Source organism: Dendrobates tinctorius, unplaced genomic scaffold (assembly GCF_039654945.1).
Source record: "Dendrobates tinctorius isolate UK_male_01 unplaced genomic scaffold, ASM3965494v1 ptg000036l, whole genome shotgun sequence".
Lineage (NCBI taxonomy): Eukaryota > Metazoa > Chordata > Amphibia > Anura > Dendrobatidae > Dendrobates > Dendrobates tinctorius.
Window position 1 is genome coordinate 3,177,048 of NW_027361704.1, and position 21,853 is coordinate 3,198,900.

A 21,853-nucleotide genomic window follows, 5' to 3' on the forward strand; every position below is an offset into this window, starting at 1 on the left:
AGACATTTCATCAACCCAGTCTTACTGACAAATAACAATGATTTAACCCTTTTCAAGAGAGTTAAATTTACAGAGCTTTAAAGGATACAAAATGCGGAGGAATTTAAGAAATTGTCATTACAACATGGCAAGAACGTAGTAAGAAACTGCTACTTCTTAAAGCATATATATTGTTCTCATTAAGTTATTTTGTTTGGTTAGTGCATCAGATACTATACATTTTCTGCATTTTAATACTTAAATACTTTTTTTTTCTTTAATGGCCGTGTATCTTGTTACCATTAATTCTTGGGAGCTGTGGTTGAAGCATATGAGAGATTCATACCTTACCATTTATGGCCAAAAGATGAGTTTAATTGTTGTGATAAATGGAAGCAGAGTGAAACCAGCCAAGAATAGGCATTCTGTGTATGTAGCTCTTTCTTTTACTGGACACTTTTTCACTTTGTCTTCACTGGAATATGGAAAAGTGAGGAAAATATCCAAAAACAACAAGACACTGTAAGTATTATTTACTTACTGAAATAAGTATAATAATTTAATAATTATGTATTAAAAACATGTGTTAAATTCTTTCTTAAAAGTTGCACTCATTAATATTACATGTGTATTGTTTATGTATTTCCTCATTTCATACCATACTGTACAGGACTATGACACTATGTAATTAGATAATTAACAATAATGCAGCATGTCAAAAGTGAAATTCTAATTACATCTAACTAGAAAAAAAGATTGAGTATATTAGAGTAGTAAATATCTATTAAACAAAATCTACAATATCAATTCAATAATTACAGAACAAATTATAAGATATTTATAAAGTGCAATCCAAAAATATAACTCTTTCCACGATGCATTATAAGGAAATATATTAGGTACTGAAGGTAATCCTACAAGTACTACAAGGGGATTCATTGTGGGATCTTATGTTAATATCCCTTTCACAGTTCTATAGCATGTTACTTGTAGTTTAAACATTTTATTTTAGTGCATTGATCAAAAATACCAATTAGATGCAAGGTGTTTTAGAAAAGTAAATACAACAGTGAAAAAGCTAGAGTAACTAACAGTGACCTGTATAGAAATATAGAGAGATGATAGATACATAGATATGTGAATGGAAGATATCTATAATATGACCGGCTAAGCGTCTCTCTGTCCGAAGCCTTTATAGACTGCGCAAGCGCGACGCTCCTGCGCAGTCTGGCTCCAGACAGAATGAGGCAGCCAGTGGTGAGGAGTGTGTATGGCGTCGGAGATGGCGGTACGCATACACACTGCATACCGCAATGTCAGGCGCCATACTTACATACTTACCTGACAGGGAGGAGAGTTGCTGTGGCGCTTCTCTTCGGCCGGAGACCGGGGCAGGAGTGCGTCCGGAATCGCGCATGCGCATAGCGCAATCCGGCTCCATTTTACTGAAGACACATTTGCAGTGCGTCTTCAGTAATATGGCGCTGGACAGTGCTATGGGCATGTGCGTACTCCGGCGCCAGACTCCTCCCCCAGTCTCCAGCAGAACGTGACAGGCAGCGCTGGAGTACAGGGAAGAAGGGTGAGTATAAATTTTTTTTGTATATGTGTGTAGTTTAATAGGGGTGAGAGGGACCATGCATACCAGGAAAGGGGGTAAGGGGACTACGCATACCAGGAAAGGGGGGTGAGGGGACCACACATACCAGGAAAGGGGGTGAGGGGACCACGCATACCAGGAAAGGAGGGTGAGGGGACCACGCATACCACGAAAGGAGGGTGAAGGGACCACGCATACCACAAAAGGGGAGTGAGGGGACCACGCATACCTTGAAAGGAGAGTGAGGGGACCATGCATACCACGAAAGGATGGTGAGGGGACCATGCATACCACAAAAGGGGGGTGAGAGGACCATGCATACCATGAAAGGGGAGTGAGGGGACCATGCATACCACGAAAGGGGAGTGAGGGGACTATGCATACCATGAAAAGGGGTGAGGGGACCATGCATACCATGAAAGAGGGGTGAGGGGACCATGCATACCACGAAAGGAGGGTGAGGGGACCATGCATATCACTAAAGGATTGTGAGGGGATCATGCATACCACGAAAGAGGAGTGAGAGGCCATGCATACCACGAAAGGAGGGTGAGGGGACCATGCATACCACAAAAGTGGAGTGAGGGGACCATGCATACCACGAAAGGAAGGTGAGGGGACCATGCATACCATGAAAGGGGGGTGAGAGGACCATGCATACCACAAAAGGGGAGTGAGGGGACCATGCATACCATGAAAGGGGAGTGAGGGCACCGTGCATACCATGAAAGGGGAGTGAGGGGACCATGCATACCATGAAAGAGGAGTGAGGGGACCATGCATACAATGAAAAGGGAGTGAGGGAACCATGCGTACCACGAAAGAGGAGTGAGGGGACCATGCATACCATGAAAGGGGAGTGAGGGGACCATGCATACCATGAAAGAGGAGTGAGGGGACCATGCATACAATGAAAAGGGAGTGAGGGAACCATGCGTACCACGAAAGAGGAGTGAGGGGACCATGCATACCATGAAAGGGGAGTGAGGGGACCATGCATACCACGAAAGGAAGGTGAGGGGATCATGCTTCCATGAAAGAGGGGTGAGGGGCACATGCATACCACGAAAGGAGGGTGAGGGGACCATGCATACCACGAAAGCGGATGAGGGGACCATGCATACCATGAAAGGGGGGTGAGGGGACCATGCATACCACGAAAAGGGGGGTGAGGGGACCATGTATACCAGGATTGGGGGGTGAGAGGGCCATGCATACCAGGATGGGGGGTGAGGGGTAGCATGCATGCCAGGATTGGGGGGTGAGGGGTCGATGCATACCATGATAGGGGGTGAGGGGACCATGCATACCACGAAAAGGGGGTGAGGGGACCATGTATACCAGGATTGGGGGGCAAGGAGACCGTGCATACCAGGATTGGGGGGGGCGAGAGGACCATGCATACATGGATAGGGGGGTGAGAGGACCATGTATACGAAGATAGGGGGGTGAGAGGACCATGCATACCAGGATTGGGGGGGTGAGGGGACCATGCATACAACGAAAGGAGGGTGAGGGGACCATGCATACCATGGATAGATAATGTTATAGATAGATATGCGATTGATAGATAGATATATAGATATGAGATAGATAGAGGAAAAAAGGTTTTTGGAACAGCACCATTTAATAATTACTTACAAGTGGGTGCCAGACCTCCAAGCAAATGTCAATTTTGTTTCATATTAAAAATCCCATGGAAGGCAGCACCCCAAGCAAAACAAAAGGAAATTGAAAAAAATTGACTTTATTGAGCCCAGATGGCCATTTGGGCTCAATAAAGTCTATTTTTTTAAAAATATTCAGGATTGAGAGTCCTCAGTAGTTGATACCTTTTAATGGCTAACTGAAAAGATGGTAATACATTGCAAGCTTTCGAGACTACTCAGGTCTCTTCATCAGGCTAGACTAATACAAAATCTGAAGTCACATATTTATGCACAATACAGCCTAGAAAAAATGCAATAGATAAGACAAGTGACGTGAAGCAGAACTATCAATATGGGAGAGGGAGAAACATAAATATAAACATTGGACCAGTTCATAGATAAGGAGTCTGGATGTTTTATGGTCCTCTGATTGGGGTCTAGTTCTGTGTTGCCCCGCAAGGTTTTAAAAGGAAATTCCTTAATTGATGTAAAAAGACATAAATCCATGCGACACATTCATTCCAGCACTGAGAGTGTCAAAGTTCGTCATAAATTTGTACTCCCAAACTCGTCTCTCTCTCTGAGATGTGAAGTTACCTTTCAATACCAGTAATTTCATATCCATGCTGCTGTGATCAGGGATACAGAAATGTTTTGCCACAGGTAGATCCATTCTTTTTTCTCTTATAGTGTGACGATGAATGCTCATCGTCACACTATAAGAGAAAAAAGAATGGATCTACCTGTGGCAAAACACTTCTGTATCCCTGATCACAGCAGCATGGATATGAAATTACTGGTATTGAAAGGTAACTTCACATCTCAGAGAGAGAGACGAGTTTGGGAGTACAAATTTATGACGAACTTTGACACTCTCAGTGCTGGAATGAATGTGTCGCATGGATTTATGTCTTTTTACATCAATTAAGGAATTTCCTTTTAAAACCTTGTGGGGCAACACAGAACTAGACCCCAATCAGAGGACCATAAAACATCCAGACTCCTTATCTATGAACTGGTCCAATGTTTATATTTATGTTTCTCCCTCTCCCATATTGATAGTTCTGCTTCATGTCACTTGTCTTATCTATTGCATTTTTTCTAGGCTGTATTGTGCATAAATATGTGACTTCAGATTTTGTATTAGTCTAGCCTGATGAAGAGACCTGAGTAGTCTCGAAAGCTTGCAATGTATTACCATCTTTTCAGTTAGCCATTAAAAGGTATCAACTACTGAGGACTCTCAATCCTGAATATTTTTCTATCCACTGGCTAACACGGTACAAAGATATACATCTTTCCTGTATTTTTTTAAATGTACTTTTGTTTTGCTTGGAGTACTGCCTTCTATGGGATTTTTAGATAGATAGATATGTGATAAATAGATAGATATGTGATTGATAGATAGATATAGATAAATATTAGTGAAGGGCGAGCACTAAAATACTCGGGTACTCGTTGTTCGGGTCGAGCAAATTGGAATACTTGGGTACTCGGACAGAACAATGAGCCCAATGTAAGTCTATGGAAGACCCGAGCATTTATACTGCGATCCCCCCAGGGGTCCTTTTAAGGTATAAAAACATCAGAAAATTATGGAAACACTGCTCAAAAGACACGGGGACATCATGGGGATCGCCCCTAGAAGCATTAATGACTCCTCGTTCACAACTTTAAACAATTTTTTCAGAGTTTCACGGCATTTTTACCGGAGCACCAAAAAACATAACAAAACGAAACCAAAACGGATTTTACTGGGAAATATGTCAAGGTACATTCTTTCCAGGTTAATGACTTGTATATAAGTCAAAATAATTAACCCCAGATCGAAATGTACCTCCACCACTTGGGCTATGTTCAGGCACAGCGTTTTTGAAGCTTTTTTCAACTTTAACATTGCTTTCAACCAATACTAATGCATTCACTGTGAAATGTCATTGTAAAATTTAACAACCCTAGCTGGCCATGTGTTGTGTGACACAGAAAGAGACACATCTTGTTTCATTTCTGAAGGAGGGACTGTTAAAGTCACAAAGGCTATTTTTAGAGGGGCATCAGGGGGGATTAATCTGTTTAAAGGGCCATTATTAAACAGTGGGTCTCCTATGCTGTTATTGCCTATGCAGTGAGTGGCTGGGCTGCCAAGAATTACAACGCACCCCAATACCCCTTTCACGAGAGGTACAGGAGGGCCTCCTGAAAAAATGTTGCAATGAATGGAAGGTCTGCCCTGATATCAATACATATGCACCCCAATATGCCTTTGAACCCAGATACTGGAAGGCCACATGAAAACCTACTTCACAGCCTTCAGTTGGTCCTGCCATACAGTTTCCTTATGCATTGAATGCAAGGGCCGCCTTGACCCAAATTTGCACGCACCCCAATTCCCCCTTGGATGAAACATGGAGGAGGGCCTCCTAAAAAAAATGTCCCATTACAAAGGAGCGGGTCTCCTAGACTCGTCTTGCCCATAAACTAAGTGCATGGGTTGACAAACATTTCCCCATGGGGGGCACATTTCTTAAAAGTACACTATGGGCATCATAGACACCCTTGCCAAAAATTGGACTGCCTTTGGCAACACAGAACACGTTAACCCTGGTGATCTTGTGGCGGAGAATGAGGAGACATTGATGAAGGCATCAGTAAAAACTATGGCCAATTTAAAGGAGCTGATCTCCTAGACTTGGAATGCCCATACACACAGTGAATGGGCTGACAAACACTTCCCCATGGAGGGCACATTATTTAAAAGTATACTATGGGTATCATAGACACCCTTGCCAAAAATTAAACTGCCTGTAGCAGCCCAGAACAAGTTAACCCTTGTGATCTAGTGGTGGAGAATGAGGAGAAATAATGAGAAATAATGAAATAAAAAAAAAAAATTAAGAATGTGAATCCACCTATGAAAGAAAATAACAAAAGGGAGGGGCGAACAAAGGTTCATAAATATGAAGTCAGAATGTGTCTAACGAGATATGTTTGTCCCTAGCAACAGCTCAGAGACAGGGATATAAATAAAAATATAGTGACTTTTGCATCATGGAATACTTTGAGCCAGGCAAGGTACGTGTGTGAGCTCACCTTGCCTCAGAGCCGCCGCCAGGTTCTGGCCATTGTCACACACGACGATGCCTGGCTGTAGGTTCAGCGGTTTCAGCTCTTGCAGCGCTGTCCACAACTCTTCTGCATTGTGTGATTTGTCACCTATGCAGAGTAGCTTCAGCAAAGCCTGTTGCAGCTTGGCTGAAGCAGTGATGCAGTGCTTCCAGATTCTGACTGATGTGTTCATTTCAGAGATGGAGGCTGAAGAAGAGGAGGAGGTGCAGGAGCTGTATACTGTGGGGGCAACCCTGATTGACGTAGGGCCCGCAATCCTTGGCTTGGGGAGGATGAGTTCCAGCCCAAGGTCCGACAGGGTCCCAGCTTCCACTGTTTTAACCCAGTGTGCTGTTAGTGAGCTGTACCGTCCCTGCCCACAGGTACTTGTCCACGTGTCCATGGTTAGGTGAACTTTCCCAGTAACAGCATTGTTGAGGGCACGGGTAATGTTGTGGGACACATGCTGGTGTAATGCCGGTACAGGAGAAATAGTGGCGACTGGGGACTGAGTACCTTGGGACGGCCACCACAATCAGGTTCTGAAAAGCTTCCTTCTCAACAAGCCTAAAATGCAACTTTTTGAGCGCAAACAGGTGAGAAATGTGCAAATTAAGTACTGTGGCCTGTGGGGCATTGGCTGCATATTTCCGCTTGCATTCCAATGACTGGGGTATAGACAACTGAAGGCTGGGACAAGGACGTGGACGGGTTTGATGATGGTGATGGTTGACTGTGGGCAACAACAGGTGCAGGGCCTGAGGCATCTTCACAGGCATGGTGAACTGGGGATTGGCTTGGATGCGAAACAGTGGAAGAAGCAGTGTTGTCACCTGCAGACAGTGTTCCTGGAGCCTGGGGTTCAGCCCACAAAGTCGGGTGATTTTCTGCCATGTGCCTAGTCATGCCGTTGGTGATCAGGCTGGTAGTTTTGCTACCCATGCTGATGCGGGCATGGCAAGTGCTGCAAATGGCCTGTTTGGGGTTATCAGCAGAGTCTTTAAAAAATAACCAGACTCAGGAAAATCTAACAGAAAGAATGGCAATTTCCGTCCTGTTGGTGATGCGTGGAACGGATGTACGCCATTTGTCTGCGGCCACCACACTGCTTCTTCCTGCCTGTTGTGGTGATATGCCTCCTTCTCCATGTGTGCTGCCTTTCTCACTCTGCATGTCTTCCTGCCAGGTTGGATCAGTCACTATGCCATCCACCACCTCGTCTTCCACATCCGCACCCTGCTCCTCCTGACTTTCGAGCAATTGTGTCTCATCATCATCCACCTCAGGTGACCGAGGCTGCTCAAAGATTTGTGCATCGCTACATGGAATATCCTCTTGCCCCGCTTCAAGTGGAGCGGGCGAGAGGCACGAATCTCCAAATGGATAACTGAACAGCTCTTCGGAGTGTCCGAGTGTGATATGAGTTGTCTCAGAACTCTCAGCATGGTGGGAGGATGGAGGATCAGAGTGAGTAATATCTGGTCCACAATCACAGCTACTCAAACTTGACCGTGTGGAAGACATGGTGGTGGTGCTGATGGCTAAGTGACTGGAAGCATTATCCGATATTCAACCAACAACTGTTTCACACTGCTCTGGATTCAATAGTAGTGTGGTGCGGTCCCCTAGAAACTGGGACAGGAAGGTCGAGGGCGACGATGTGGGTCATTGCTGTGACCCGCTTTCTGCATGATGACGGCCTCATCCTCTGCATGCACCATAAGCATCACATCCACTTCCCCTTCCCGTGCCCCTTACCTGGCCCATTTTAAAGGTACTACTGAAATATTTGAAAAGCTCAATACAAATGGATTTTTTGGGAGAAAAATTAGATGTGATAAGTATGCCTGCAAAGCAAACAATTTTCTACCACAGATACACCAGGCCTCAGCCTGAGATAACAGACTGTATTAATTTTTTTTTTATTTTTGGGATACAAAAGACTGCTGGATATAATGAATGTGACAGCCAGGCCAAAAAAGGAAACCAAAGTAAACAAGCCAAATTTTCAACACACACAGAGATGAGCTGGCACAGAGAAACCTCGACAAAAAATGTGTGGTCTGTATGTTTTTTTGGACTAAATACTGCTTTATTTAACCAAAACTAACAGCCAGGCAAAAAAGAGAAAAAAGACGAAAACTGGCCAAACTTGCACCATGCACAGATATGAGCTGGCAAGATAATGGGTCGCCCCATCCCAGGGTTGTGGGGTACTCGGTACCGGCCGGTGTCAGGGGAACGTGTCACAGCAGCGGGGACCCGGTCCGTGGCCCTGAGCGCCCAAATCAATGGTGGTTTGTAGTTAATGAAATGGAATAGTTCGTAACGCCACCTGTGGTGTTTGGCAAGCAAGATGTTAAGCCAACGCTGCGTGCAGATTCTCTGGGGCTGATGGTGTGTTGCAGCATAGATGGTGTAGCTCCCCACAGGTGAAGCTGTAACCCCAGGGCAGTGTGTAGACGCAGACTGTGTGAGGAATGTTGGTACCAGATGTAGCAGTGCTGACGGTGTTGGCGCACAAATGAATGGAGGACACCAGGGCATGTAGTTCCAAGGCTTTACTCACAGTTCGTGGTACACACTGGTGCCTGCCTCCGTGCCGTGTCCTCCAGGGTAGAGACTCAATCAACCTCCCGAGCAAGTCAGGATTCTCCTCTCCAACACCCCGCCAACATGTACCTCTCCTGAATGACTCCTCTATTGTGCCTAGTAGTGTGAAGAGCTCCAGTACCGTGGTACTCTGAAGTTCCTCCTGTCAGATGTTCCTAACAGTTCTCCTTGTACGACAGACAGCTATAGCCTACTTTGGGGACTCCCTTTATCCTGAGTCACGGCTCTCTATACAGATGCTGTTGTGCTACAAGTCTTGGATGGGAGTAGTGCATTTACAGCCAACTACTCCACAGGTGTCTGCTGCAGAACCATAAGTGTCCATACAACCTCGGGGACCGGGCCCCGGCCTTGCGCTGAGAACCTATAGGCAGGGTTCCTCTTCCAAACCTCAACTCCTCTCTGTTCTCCTACTCCTTCATTCCGCGCTGTTCCTTCTCTCTCTTATGGAAGCTTAGGTTGCAGTTCTACGTCTTTCTCCTTCTGTTCCTTTCCTAGGGAGCTCGTTCCACTAAGACCAGTCCTCAGCCTCGCCTGATTGACTGTCTTCCTCCACCTTGAGCTCCCCTCAGGCTGACCTCCTGTCAGACTGCTCTCTGCCTCAGACTCCCCATCTGACTGCTTTGTAATTCTAAACTTTCCCACTCTTTTATATCTAACTCCACCCACCTCCCAGCACATCTCATGTTATGAAGCAAGGACCCACGAAAGGTGCTCTGCTATCCTCTAAGCATGGAGCCGCAATCTGGTCCATTGCTGAACTATCCTGTGTGTGGGTGCAGGTGTTGGAGGGTGGAAAGGAGTTCCCAACTTACCTAGGTGGTGGGGCACTACACCTTAGGAGAAGGTGCAGTACCTCTGTGGCGACTGAGACTCAGGGGCGCCACAATACCACACCAAAAAATGTGCGGCATGCATGTGTTTTTTTGACCTAAATACTGCTTTATTTAGCCAAAACTAACAGCCAGGCAAAAAAGAGAAAAAAGCCGTAAACTGGCCAAACTTGCACCATGCACAGATATGAGTTGGCACGAAGATACCGCACCAAAAATGTGTGGCATGCATTTGTTTTTTTGGCCTAAATACTGCTTTATTTAACAAAAAAATTCAGTTACAAACCAGACAGGCCCAAATGCATCTGCACTAATCCAGGGTGCAGCGGACCCAAGTAAAATGGCAGCTGCACAGGTGCATAAATACCAAACCTAACAGCCAGACAAAAAGAGAAAAAAGACGTAAACTGGCCAAACTTTCACCACGCACAGATATGAGCTGCCACGGAGATACCGCACCAAAAAATGTGTGGCCTGTATGTGATTTTTTGCCTAAATACTGCTTTATTTAACCAAAACTAGCAGCCAGGCAAAAATGAGAAAAAAGCTGTAAACTGGCCAAACTTGCACCATGCACAGATATGAGCTGACATGAACATACTGCACCAAAAAATGTGTGGCATGTATGTGTTTTTTTTGCCTAAATACTGCTTTATTTAGCCAAAACTAACAGCCAGGCAAAAAAAGAGAAAAAAATCTGTAAACTGGCCAAACATTCACCACGCACAGATAAGAGCTGGCACGGAGATAAAACATCAAAAAATGTGGGGCCTGTATGGTTTTTTTTTTGGCCTAAATGCTGCTTTATTTAACCAAAACTAACAGCCATGAAAAGAGAGAAAAAAGCCGTAAACTGGCCATACTTTCACCGCGCACAGATATGAGCTGACATGGAGATACAGCACCAAAAAAGGGTGACCTGTATGGTTTTTTTGGCCTAAATACTCCTTTATTTAACCAAAACTAACATCCAGGCAAAAAAGAGAAAAAAGCCGTAAACTGGCCAAACTTTCACTATGCACAGATATGAGCTTCACGAAGATACCGCACCAAAAAAAGTGTGGCCTGTATGTTTTTTTATTGCCTAAATACTGCTTTAACCAAAAGTGATAGCCAGGCAAAAAAGAGAAGAAAGACGTAAACTGACCAAACTTTCAGCACGCACAGATATGATATATGCAATGCTATATATACACACATGCAGTGCCTGCAGGCCTTGCATTGATGTGTATACAGCGACGCACACTCCCCTGCCTGCCTAACACTGGAACCTATATACTTCAGAATTAGTCCTTAAAAGGACTGGTGGTTTAGCTGGATGTGAGTATTTAGGATGGTAGGCCCCATACTAACTAAGAAATCCTCAATTCTGACCCTATCAAGGCAGCCGCTCTCCCTACACTCTCTCAATCCGGAGCTGAATGCGCCGAGCAGGGCTGCATCAGGTCCCTTATACCCCCTGATGATGCTGTGCGGCCAGCCAATCACTGCACGACCACAAGAAAGATGGCTGCGGTGTTTCATAGCCTGGCAGACAATCTCTGCACCGTGATTGGGTCTATAAAGTCCGCCAAAAATGCTGGGTGGAGACTCGAGTTCCCGACAAGTGATCCTAAAATACTCGGTAGTCGCCGAGTACCCCGAGCACAGTGATACTCGGGTGAGTACCGAGTAGTGGTGAGCATGTTCGCTCATCACTAATAAATATGTGATAGACAGATAGTGTTGCATACTTACTGTATCAAGCCACTGCAATTTGAACCCTGACATATACCTGTGAGGTGGAGCTGGAAATGAACCCGGTCTAAAGGAGCACACACACCAGTGGTTAGTTAATAAAGGACTGTAATTTTTTTACTTCTAACACCCTCCAGTGTGTGCGCTCCTTTAGACCGGGTTCATTTCCAGCTCTGCATTTTTTTTTCCTCTGTTGAGGTTCCCGGCTGGAGCTGCACCTTTTCCTTAATCACGCCTGGCTGGCACTCCTTTTTGGACTGTCTCACTTATCGCCTGGATATACCTGTAAGATGACACATACAGTAAAAATGTATTTGCATCAGTTTTGCTTTGTTTCTTTTTTCTGTGGTGAGCTACATAAATCTTCACCCAAACATTGTATGTAGTATGCATGCACACCAAGGGAAAAAAAAGTAAATGGAGTCTGTGTATGCAGCATCTCTGCACTTACTATACCACGCAAACATTAGGATCCATTCAGACCATATTCAATGAATATACTGATCAAATCTTCCCAAATATAATTAAACAATTAGTTTTGACTTGCCTCACAAATCTTTTTTTTTTTATCTGGATTTCAAGGTTTAGTTTTATCTGATAATATGTAAATATAAATTATCTACTTGGATTAAAAACTGTTCTCATCAAAGTGGGATTGAGAATTACAATACAGTTGTATATTTTAAAAATGACCAAGCCAATAAATCTTGGTAGGTGAGTGTATACCAGCTATTTGTACAAGATAGAATACTTTTGTGATGTGATCTAAGTTGTTCCAGAATTCTGGTGTAATTTGCATAAAAAGATGTTTGTTATAGCTTGCATCTTAGTTATTATGTGTTTTAGACACGTCTAGGTATATTTATCCCCTTTCTGACCTTTGACGTATTATTCCGTCCATGTACCCTGGGCCTTAATGACCATGGACAGAATAGTACGTCATACGCAATCAGCTGTGCTCAAAGGGGGAGTACGGTTGATCGCGGCCGGGTGTCAGCTGATTCTCACAGCTAACAACCGACACTAAGTGCCAGGAGTGGTCACGGACCGCTCACGGCACTTTAACCCCCGGAACAATGTGATCAAACATGATCACAGCATTCCGGAAGCAGGTAGAGGGGCTGTCAGCTCTGACAGCCCCTCTGCCTTTGGATCGGAGACCCCACGGCATGCCGTGGGGTCCCGATCGCTCCCATGGTAACCCGATGTTGTCATGACAACATCCGTGTTACCAGAGCTCAGAGACTTCCTGTCATGCGCAGTGCATGTCAGGAAGTCTGCGGTCAGTGTGACTTATAAGCGATCAGCCTGCACAAAATGAGTGTCCCATAGTGGGACACAGTATAAAAGTTAGAATGAAATAACAAATGTTTTTAAATAATTGTAAAAATATTTAAAAAAAATAAAAAATAATAATAAAAAAAATCAGTATTTATTCAATCAATAAATATTTAAATAAAACAAATCTAAACAATAAAAGTACACATATTTAGTATCACCTCGTCCGTAACGACCTGTCCTATTAAACTGTCCACTAGTTGACCCCTTTAGTGAATACCATTAAAAAAAAAACAAGGCAAAAAAGCAATGCTTTATCATCATACCGCCGAACAAAAAGTGGAATAACATGCAATCAAAAAGATGGATATAAATAAACATGGTACCGCTGAAAATGTCATCTTGTCCCACAAAAAACAAGCTGCCATATAGCTCCATCACTGGAAAAATAAAAAAGTTATAGCTCTCGGAGTAAAGCGATGCAAAAATAATTATTTTTTCTATAAAATAGTTTTTGTATAAAAGCGCCTAAACATAAACAATTATATAAATGAGGTATCACTGTAATCGTACTGACCCGAAAAATAAAACTGCTTTATCAATTTTACCACACAAGGAACTGTTTAAATGCCTCCCCAAAAGAAATTCATGAATTACTGGTTTTTGTTCATTCTGCCTCCCAAAAATTGGAATAAAAAGTGCTCAAAAAATGTCATGTGCCCGAAAATGGTACCAATGAAAACGTCAACTCTTGTGATGGGCGAGCACTAAAATGCTCGGGTGCTCGTTGCTCAGGTCAAGCAAATTGGAATACTCGGGTACTTGGACAGAACAGCGAGCCCAATGTAAATCCATGGGAGACCCGAGCATTTTTACCACGATCGCCCCGGGGCTCCTTTTAAGGTCTAAAAACATCTGAAAATGATGGAAACACTGCTCAACTGACACAGGGACATTATGGGGATCACCACAGTAAGCATTCCTGACTCCTAGTTCACAGCTTTAAACAATTTTTTCAGAATTTCATGCCATTCATACCGGTGCACCAAAAAACATACCAAAACGGATTTTGCTGGGAAATATGTTAACCCCTTTCTGACATCAGATGCACTATCCTGTCCATGGGACCTGGGCCCCTATGCCCATGGACGGGATAGTACGTCTAGCGTGATTAGCGGCGCCCATGTGGTGAGCGCCGCTGATAGCGGCCGGGTGTCAGCTGATTATCACAGCTGACACCCGGCACTATGTGTCAGGGGCGGTCACGGACCGTCCCCGACACGTTAACCCCTTGGACACCGCGATCAAACACGATTGCGGTGTACCAGGGTTTAAACTGAAGCATCTGCAGGGAGGGGGCTACCTCCGTGCTTCCCTGAGCCCCCCACAGCAGCACAATGTGCAGCGCTGCTGCGGGGGGCTCTTTCCCTTCAGGTCCCCGGATCCAAGATGGCGACGGGGACCTTCGGGGGCATGCAAAGCGCAGGCAAGGAGGAAACCTGCACACTGCCTGTGACAGATTGCTGATCTGTCACAGATATCTGTGATGTGACAGATCAGTGATCTGTCACAGGACAGTGATGTCCCCCCTGGGACAACCTAATAAAGTTAAAAAAAAAAAGTGTAAAAATAATTTTAAAAAAAATCGCTAAATAAATTAAAAAAAATATTACCTAATAAATTCATTTTTTGGAAATAGAAAAAACAAACAATAAAAGTACACATATTGGTATCGCTGCGTCCGTAACGACCTGCCCTATAAAACTGTCCCATTAGTTAACCCCTTTAGCGAACCCCTTAAAAAATAAAAATAGAAAACGAAGCAAAAAATAATGATTTATTATCATACCGCCGAACAAAAAGTGCAATAACTCGTGATTAGTGTTGCGCTTTCCGATAACCGCAAGTATCGGGTATCGGCCGATATTAGCTGTATCGGAATTCCGATACTGACTTCCGATACTTTTTTCATATCGGATACCGGAATCGGAAGTTCCCATAATGCTATCAGGCTGCTCGTTTTGATTCAGCAAATGGGAATCCTCAGAATTGTGGGCACATCCTGTTAGGCATGTAGGCATGTTAACTATTGGCATGGCTGTGATTGGCTGCTGAAATGATGTCATGATGCACTATAAAAGCCACTGCCGCCATCATTTCTGGTCACTCTGCTGTGAATTCAGTTAGGGACAGGCTGCTGTTGAAGACTGTGAGGGACAGTTAGAAATAGCGATTCTCAAAACAATATTGTGCTTTACCCAGGCTACATAAACCACCACTGTAGCTTGCTTTTCCCTAGCAGCAGTGTTCACAGCTGTCTGCAAGGACTGTGTGAGTGCAGCTCACGCTGTGGAGTGGGTCCTGCAGCCACATCTGGTTGTAGGCCGCCCAGCGTGCCTCACTGCTGCCTCATACATATTTTTCTTTTTGAGCTGCTTATTTTTCAAAAATTCTATCTAGTGTGCTTCCATCCGTATCCATATACGTTGGTTGCAAACACTAGTAGTAGACAGCGGAGCCTTTCTGCAGCCTTTCAGTGCTAGTGCCCACTTAGCTGCACTGTTCACGGCTGTCTGAGATGTCTCTGACTGTGTGTGAGTGCAGCTCACGCTGAGTAGTGTGTCCTGCAGCTACGTCTGGTTGTAGGCCGCTCAGCGTGTCACTGCCTCACACATTTTTCTTTTATTGCAGCTCATATTTTCTCCTATTAGTGTGCATCCATCCGTATCCATATACGGTGGTTGCAAACACTCTAGGAGTACACAGTGGAGCCTTTCTGCAGCCTGTCAGTGCTAGTGCCCACTTAGCTGCACTGTTCACGGCTGTCTGAGAGGTCTCTGACTGTGTGTGAGTGCAGCTCACGCTGAGTAGTGTGTCCTGCAGCTACGTCTGGTTGTAGGCTGCTCAGCGTGCGTCACTGCCTCACACATATATTTCTTTAATTGCAGCTCATTTTTTCTTCTCCTATTAGTGTGCATCCATCCATATCCATCTACATTGGTTGGTTGAAAACACTATATAGGAGTAGATAGAGGAGCCTTTTTTCTGGCTTGTGCCCTTCAGCTGCAGCCAGATTAGTATTACCCAATTTTTTTTGGAGCCTCATCTTTTGCATTGTAGATTACCTGCCTGCATTGTAATAGCTCCAGAAAGTTGGTGATACTCTGACTTTCAAATCTTTGGTCACATCCTTTTAGTTTTTCCCCCCCCCCAAAAAAACAACAAAGTTCACCAAACACTACATTTGAAAGTTGTGTAGGCCACATTAGCTCCCATTAAAGTGTAGTCGACACACACACTTCATAAAATTAGTGTTTCTTATACCTGTAACCAGCTGTTCAGGAATAAGAACACTAAGGCCCCCCTTTGTACTTTGCTGCCTATCTTTCTCAGTAGAGTTGAGCGAAACGGGTCGAAAAATTTCAAAAGTCGCCGACTTTTGGCAAAGTCGGGTTTCATGAAACGAAACCCGACCCTAGGATGAGGTCGGCCACGAGGTCGGCGACTTACGCGCCAAAGTCGCGTTTCAAAAGTTTGTTTTGCGCTCTTTTTCAGCCAATCAGGATCCATGGACACTGTGGGCAACGTGATGACATAGGCAGGGGTCACCACCATCTTTCAGAAGGGCATGCAAGTGATTGGCTTGCTTTGGTGGGCGTCACAGGGGGTATAAAAGGGCGTGCACGCCGACCGCCATCTTACTTCTGCCGATCTTAGCATAGGGAGAGGTTGCTGTTGCTGATTCTGTAGGGAGAGCGTTAGGCAGGGAAGAAGAAAAAAAACTGCTTCTGCTGCTAGCAATTTTGCCTGTACAACACACCAGTCATTGTGTGTGCAGTGCAAGGGGAGGCTATATTTTAATGGTTGTTAGGCTGCCTTCTAAGGCTTCCTGACGGCTGCATTGCTGTTTACCCACTGCTCTGCAAACTGCTTTTTTAAAATCCACAGTGAAGCTATCTGTGTGTCACTCTGTGAGAATAAGTCGAGGACATGTTCCGTTCTTACAGACCTGCACCTTCTAGTTTTGTCTAGCTTTCAAACAGTTAAATATATTTGCTGTTTGATCACATTCAAAACTATAGAGAGACAGCGTGTGTCAGTCCGTATACTTAAAAAACACGGAGCTTGACAATTTTACGTACACCGGACAGCCGTGTACGTGCACGCTCCTCTCAGTACCGTGTAACGGCTGTTATCACGGCCACAGTGAAGCTATCTGTGTGTCACTGTGGAATGATAAGTGGAGGACTTGTTCCGTTCTTACAGACCTACACTCTAGGGAGATTACTATTCTGCCCAATTCTATATACACCTTGTAGTTTGTGATACACTAGCCAATTTCTGCCTGTGACATAGCGCTGTGATATTCAGTGGGCCTCACACAATCCAAAAGTGTCCAGTGTCCACTAGTGTGTGCAGAAATTCAAAATCTCCGTGATCCTGTAGTCACTTTTTTCACACCTGTGCCATCGAACCTGTGACATAGCGCTCTGATATTCAGTGGGCCTCACACAATCCATAAGTGTCCACAAGTGTGTGCAGAAATTCAAAATCTCCCCTGTCCTATAGACACCTTGTACCTTGTTTTACATTACTATATAGTTTGTTGGATTTTGTCTACATTTCTACCAAAAATGAGGAAGGCTGGTGGAAGAGGCCGTGGAATTGGGCGGGAGTTGGCAGCTGGTAATGATGGTGTTGGTAGTGGATCTGATGGTAGTGGCAAAAGCAAAATAGGACCGAATGCAGGAGGTGTTGAGCCTGTGTTATCGTCTGGCTCCACAAAGCCTCAAAGGCTTACTTTTCTAGGAGTTGGCAAACCGCTTTTAAAGCCAGAGCTGCAGGAAAAAGTTTTGGCTTACATTGCTGACTCAGCCTCCAGCTCTATCGCCTCCTCTTCTGAAGTTGTAAAAAGTAAAAGCACTTATGAACCACACCTTTCCTTGTGTCCTTCACCCCAACCAAGATTGAAGGATGACGCAGGCCATACTACTGATTACTCCATGGAGCTGTTTTCACATACCATGCCTGGATTATCAAGTGAAATGGTGAATTACCCAGGCCAAGATGAATCTGACATGGAGTGCACTGATGCACAGCCACTGATAGATGATTCTGCTGGTACATTCACTCAGAACACTACATTGTCCTCGCAGTGTACAGAGCCAGATTCTGACCCTGATGAGACTCAGGTGCCCCTTCCCGCACACTATACCACTATACACGGTGACACAGAGGAAGGTGCACATGACATTGAAGAGGAGGTGATGGATGACCCAGTTGTTGACCCAGATTGGCATCCATTGGGGGAAGAGGGTGCTGCTTCCAATAGCTCAGATGAGGAGCATCCACAGCAGACATCGACATCGCAACAGCTGTTATCTGGCAGGCACGGAGCACTCCAAAGACAGGTTCCAAAAATCAAAAGAGTTGCTGGACAGCTTGTCCAGAGGGTCAAAATATCACAGCGTGCTAGGCCGCAAAATGTCTGGCAAAGTAGGAAGAGTGCAGTGTGGCACTTTTTTGAACAAAATCCTCATGATCAGGCCAAGGTTATCCGTAAGAAGTGTGCAAAGACCTTTAGCCGAGGGAAAAATCTGAAAAATTTGAATACCAGTTGCATGCTTAGACATTTAACCACCATGCACTTGCAAGCGTGGACACAACACCAAACCTCAAGTACCACATGTGCAACTGATCACAAAGAAGGTAGTCAGCAATGCTACATTGTTTCCCCCACTGTAAGCCCACCGGTCAGCACAGCAGCAAATGTTGAGGTGTCGTTGCAAGGCCACAGCAGTCAGGGAATCCCACTGTTATATCAACAAAATACTGAATCTAGGCAATCAGAAAGAACACCAAGTCCATCACCATCATCAACCCTCTCTCAGTCCGCCCTGTCCACCGCTACTTCCACCATATGCAGCTCTAAAGTCCAGCTCACCCTCCCAGACACTATGAGTAGGTCAAGAAAGTACTCAGTCTCTCATCCGCGTACACTGGGTTTGAACGCCCACATTGCCAAACTAATCTCGTTTGAGATGATGCCCTATCGGTTGGTGGAAAGCGCAGCTTTCCGCGAACTCATGGCCTATGCAGTACCACGCTATGACCTACCCAGTCGCCACTTCTTCTCTCACAAAGCCATCCCAGCCCTCCACCATCATGTGAAAGACCGCATTGTCCATGCACTCAAGCAGTCAGTGAGTGGAAAGGTGCACCTCACAACTGATGCATGGTCCAGTCGGCACGGCCAGGGCCATTACGTGTCCATCACTGCGCACTGGATTAATGTGGTGGATGCAGGGTCCACAGGGGACAGCGATGGTGGGACAGTGCTGCCTAGCCCACGGTATAGGAAACAGTTGGCTGTAGGCGTTCGACCCTCCTCCTCCTCCTCCAGAAGCGAAAGCTCGTCCACAGAGCGCAGTCGTACGAGCACTCCATCTGCAGCTGCCACTGTTGCACACAAGGTGTCCCCCTATCGAGCAGCTAGTGGAAAGCATCAGCAGGCTGTGCTGCAGATGATGTGTTTGGGCGACAGACACACCGCCGAGGTGCTGGCCGAGTACTTTCAGCGACAAACTGAGTAATGGCTGGGCAGTGTACATCTTGAGGCAGGCAAGGTAGTTAGTGATAATGGCCGTAATTTTGTGGCAGCCATAGCCCTTTCAAAACTCAGCCACATACCTTGCTTGGCTCACACCTTGAACCTGGTGGTGCAGTGCTTCCTCAAAAATTATCCGGAGTTAACAGCCCTGCTCCAGAAGGTGCGAAGACTGTGCGCGCACATCCGCCGGTCGCCTGTACACTCCATTCGTATGCAGAAGCTGCAGCAATTGCTCCACCTTCCCAACCACCACCTCATTAACGACATTGCAACAAGGTGGAACTCCACCCTGCACATGGTTGAGCGGCTGTGCGAGCAGAGGCAGGCCATAATGCATTTGTGTGAGGATACACGGCCAGGCACTTTGAGAGTAGACATGGAGTTGACAGGTGTGCAGTGGTCGAAGCTGAAAGACCTCTGTAAAGTCCTTCAGTGTTTTGAGGAATGCACACGGCTGGTAAGTGCAGACGACGCCATCCTAAGCATGAGCATCCCACTTATGCGTCTGCTCATGCAAACTTTAACGCACCTTAAGGAGCAGGCGTCTGCAGCCAATGTTGACGAGGAGGGAATCCTTGATGACATTCAGCCATTGTCTGCTCAGGGACCTCTCCTGGATGAGGTGGAGGAAGAAGAGGAGGAGGAGGATGATGATGGGGATGATTACTTAGGGGAGGAGGATGCATCTCCTGGGCCCAAGTGAAAATGTTGGTGTGGCAAGGTCTGGTACAGGGTTTGTGCGTGACTGGAGGGATGTGGATTTGCCAGAAAGTGCTCCTAAAACCAGCACTCGCAGTGCATCATTGACACCGGGAACATTGGCCCACATGTCAGATTATGCCTTGCAGATCCTAAAAAGGGACCCCCGCATTGCCAAAATGATGAACGATGATGACTACTGGTTGGCCAGCATCCTGGATCCACGCTATAAAGGCAAATTACAAAACATCATGCCACAGGAGAACCTTGACCTAATATTGGCTAATAAACAAGCAACTCTGATAAATCGGTTGCTTGAGGCATTCCCAGCACACAGCAGCGGTGATGGTTCTCACACGAGCCGTACGGGCCGGGGGCAGCTTGGCAGAGGTGTTCATGGTGCATACAGCAGAAGTGGCGTTGGAGACAGGGGTTTCATGACAATGTTGTGGACTGATTTTTCAAGTACCGCTCACACAACTGGTAATACTGCATCGATGGAAAGTGACAGGAGACAGCAGTTGTCAACTATGGTTACAAACTACTTTTCCTCCCATATCGATGTTCTCCCACACAGGTCATTCCCCTTTGACTATTGGGCCGCTAAACTGGACACCTGGCCTGAATTGGCACAATATGCCTTACAGGAGCTCGCTTGCCCAGCTGCAAGTGTGCTATCGGAAAGAGTCTTCAGTGCAGCTGGATCAATCCTGACAGAAAAAAGGACCCGTCTGTCAACCCAAAATGTGGATGATCTAACCTTCATTAAAATGAACCATGCATGGGTTTCCAAGGATTTTGTCCCACCTTCCCCTGATGACACATAGAGTGACAGAAAAATGGCTTGCTTTGGTCCACCTCTTCCTGGGACTTGACCTATTTCGCATTTTGCATCAGCTGAATGTCCAACATCAACATATGCCACTTTCTAAAACTCCCTAACTGTGCTGCCTCCCCCCCCCCCATGGCCGGGGTCACCACCTAGCGCACGACACCGTGAGAGTGCCGTTGCCCTGGACAGGTGGGTAGGCCGACTCTTGGGCGCGGGCACTGGCACAGGGTCCCTCATAGTGCAATCAAGTGTCTCTGACGGTGGTGGTGCACATCCGCCGTCAGACACACCGCCGTACTATGAGGGGCCCAGTGCCAGTACCGACGCCCACGAGTGGGCCCCCCTTGCTTGGGTAGGGCCCCAGCATTTGCAATCTTTACCTCTCCCTGCTCCTCCGCTGTGTAGTCTGGGCCGTCAAATCCATACTGTCCCTGACACCGTCTGAGCCTGCCTCCTGATGTATAGACATATATTTTGAATGTGTACACTATGCTATCCATACATGTTATCCAGGGATACGGTACCCTTTCTCACCTTTGTGCAATCACGTGCAATCCATACTGGGCCTAACACCGTCTGAGCCTGCCTCCTGATGTATAGACATATATTTTGAATGTGTACACTATGCTATCCATACATGTTATCCGAGGATACGGTACCCTTTCTCACCTTTGTGCAATCACGTGTAATCCATACTGGGCCTGAGAACGGCTGGCGAGCTGTTAAGCAATCTACAGCACCTGTGGTTTGCACACGTAAGTTTTTCATTTTTTCAGGAATGATGGTTAGGCCTAATTCCGGAACTGTGGTTGACCTGCACTTACTGGGAAATCATTGTTCGCGGGTAATAATTGTAATCACAGATCCCCATCACTAACGTTGTTCAGCGGGTTATCTGCACCTGTAAGCGACAAACGC

General features: G+C 45.7%; 1 protein-coding gene across 2 annotated transcripts in view; it reads left to right on the top strand.

Moving 5' to 3' along the window:
• Positions 1-210: 210 nt before the first annotated feature.
• Positions 211-21,853, top strand: part of LOC141087866 (putative calcium-activated potassium channel subunit beta) — a 917,788-nt gene continuing 896,145 nt past the window's right edge. The window contains exon 1 of one of the 2 annotated variants that reach the window (XM_073573696.1): positions 211-501. The gene's annotated coding sequence lies outside the window, so the exon portion shown is untranslated. The remainder of the gene's footprint in view (positions 502-21,853) is intronic. The other variant, XM_073573695.1, reaches the window with a different exon arrangement.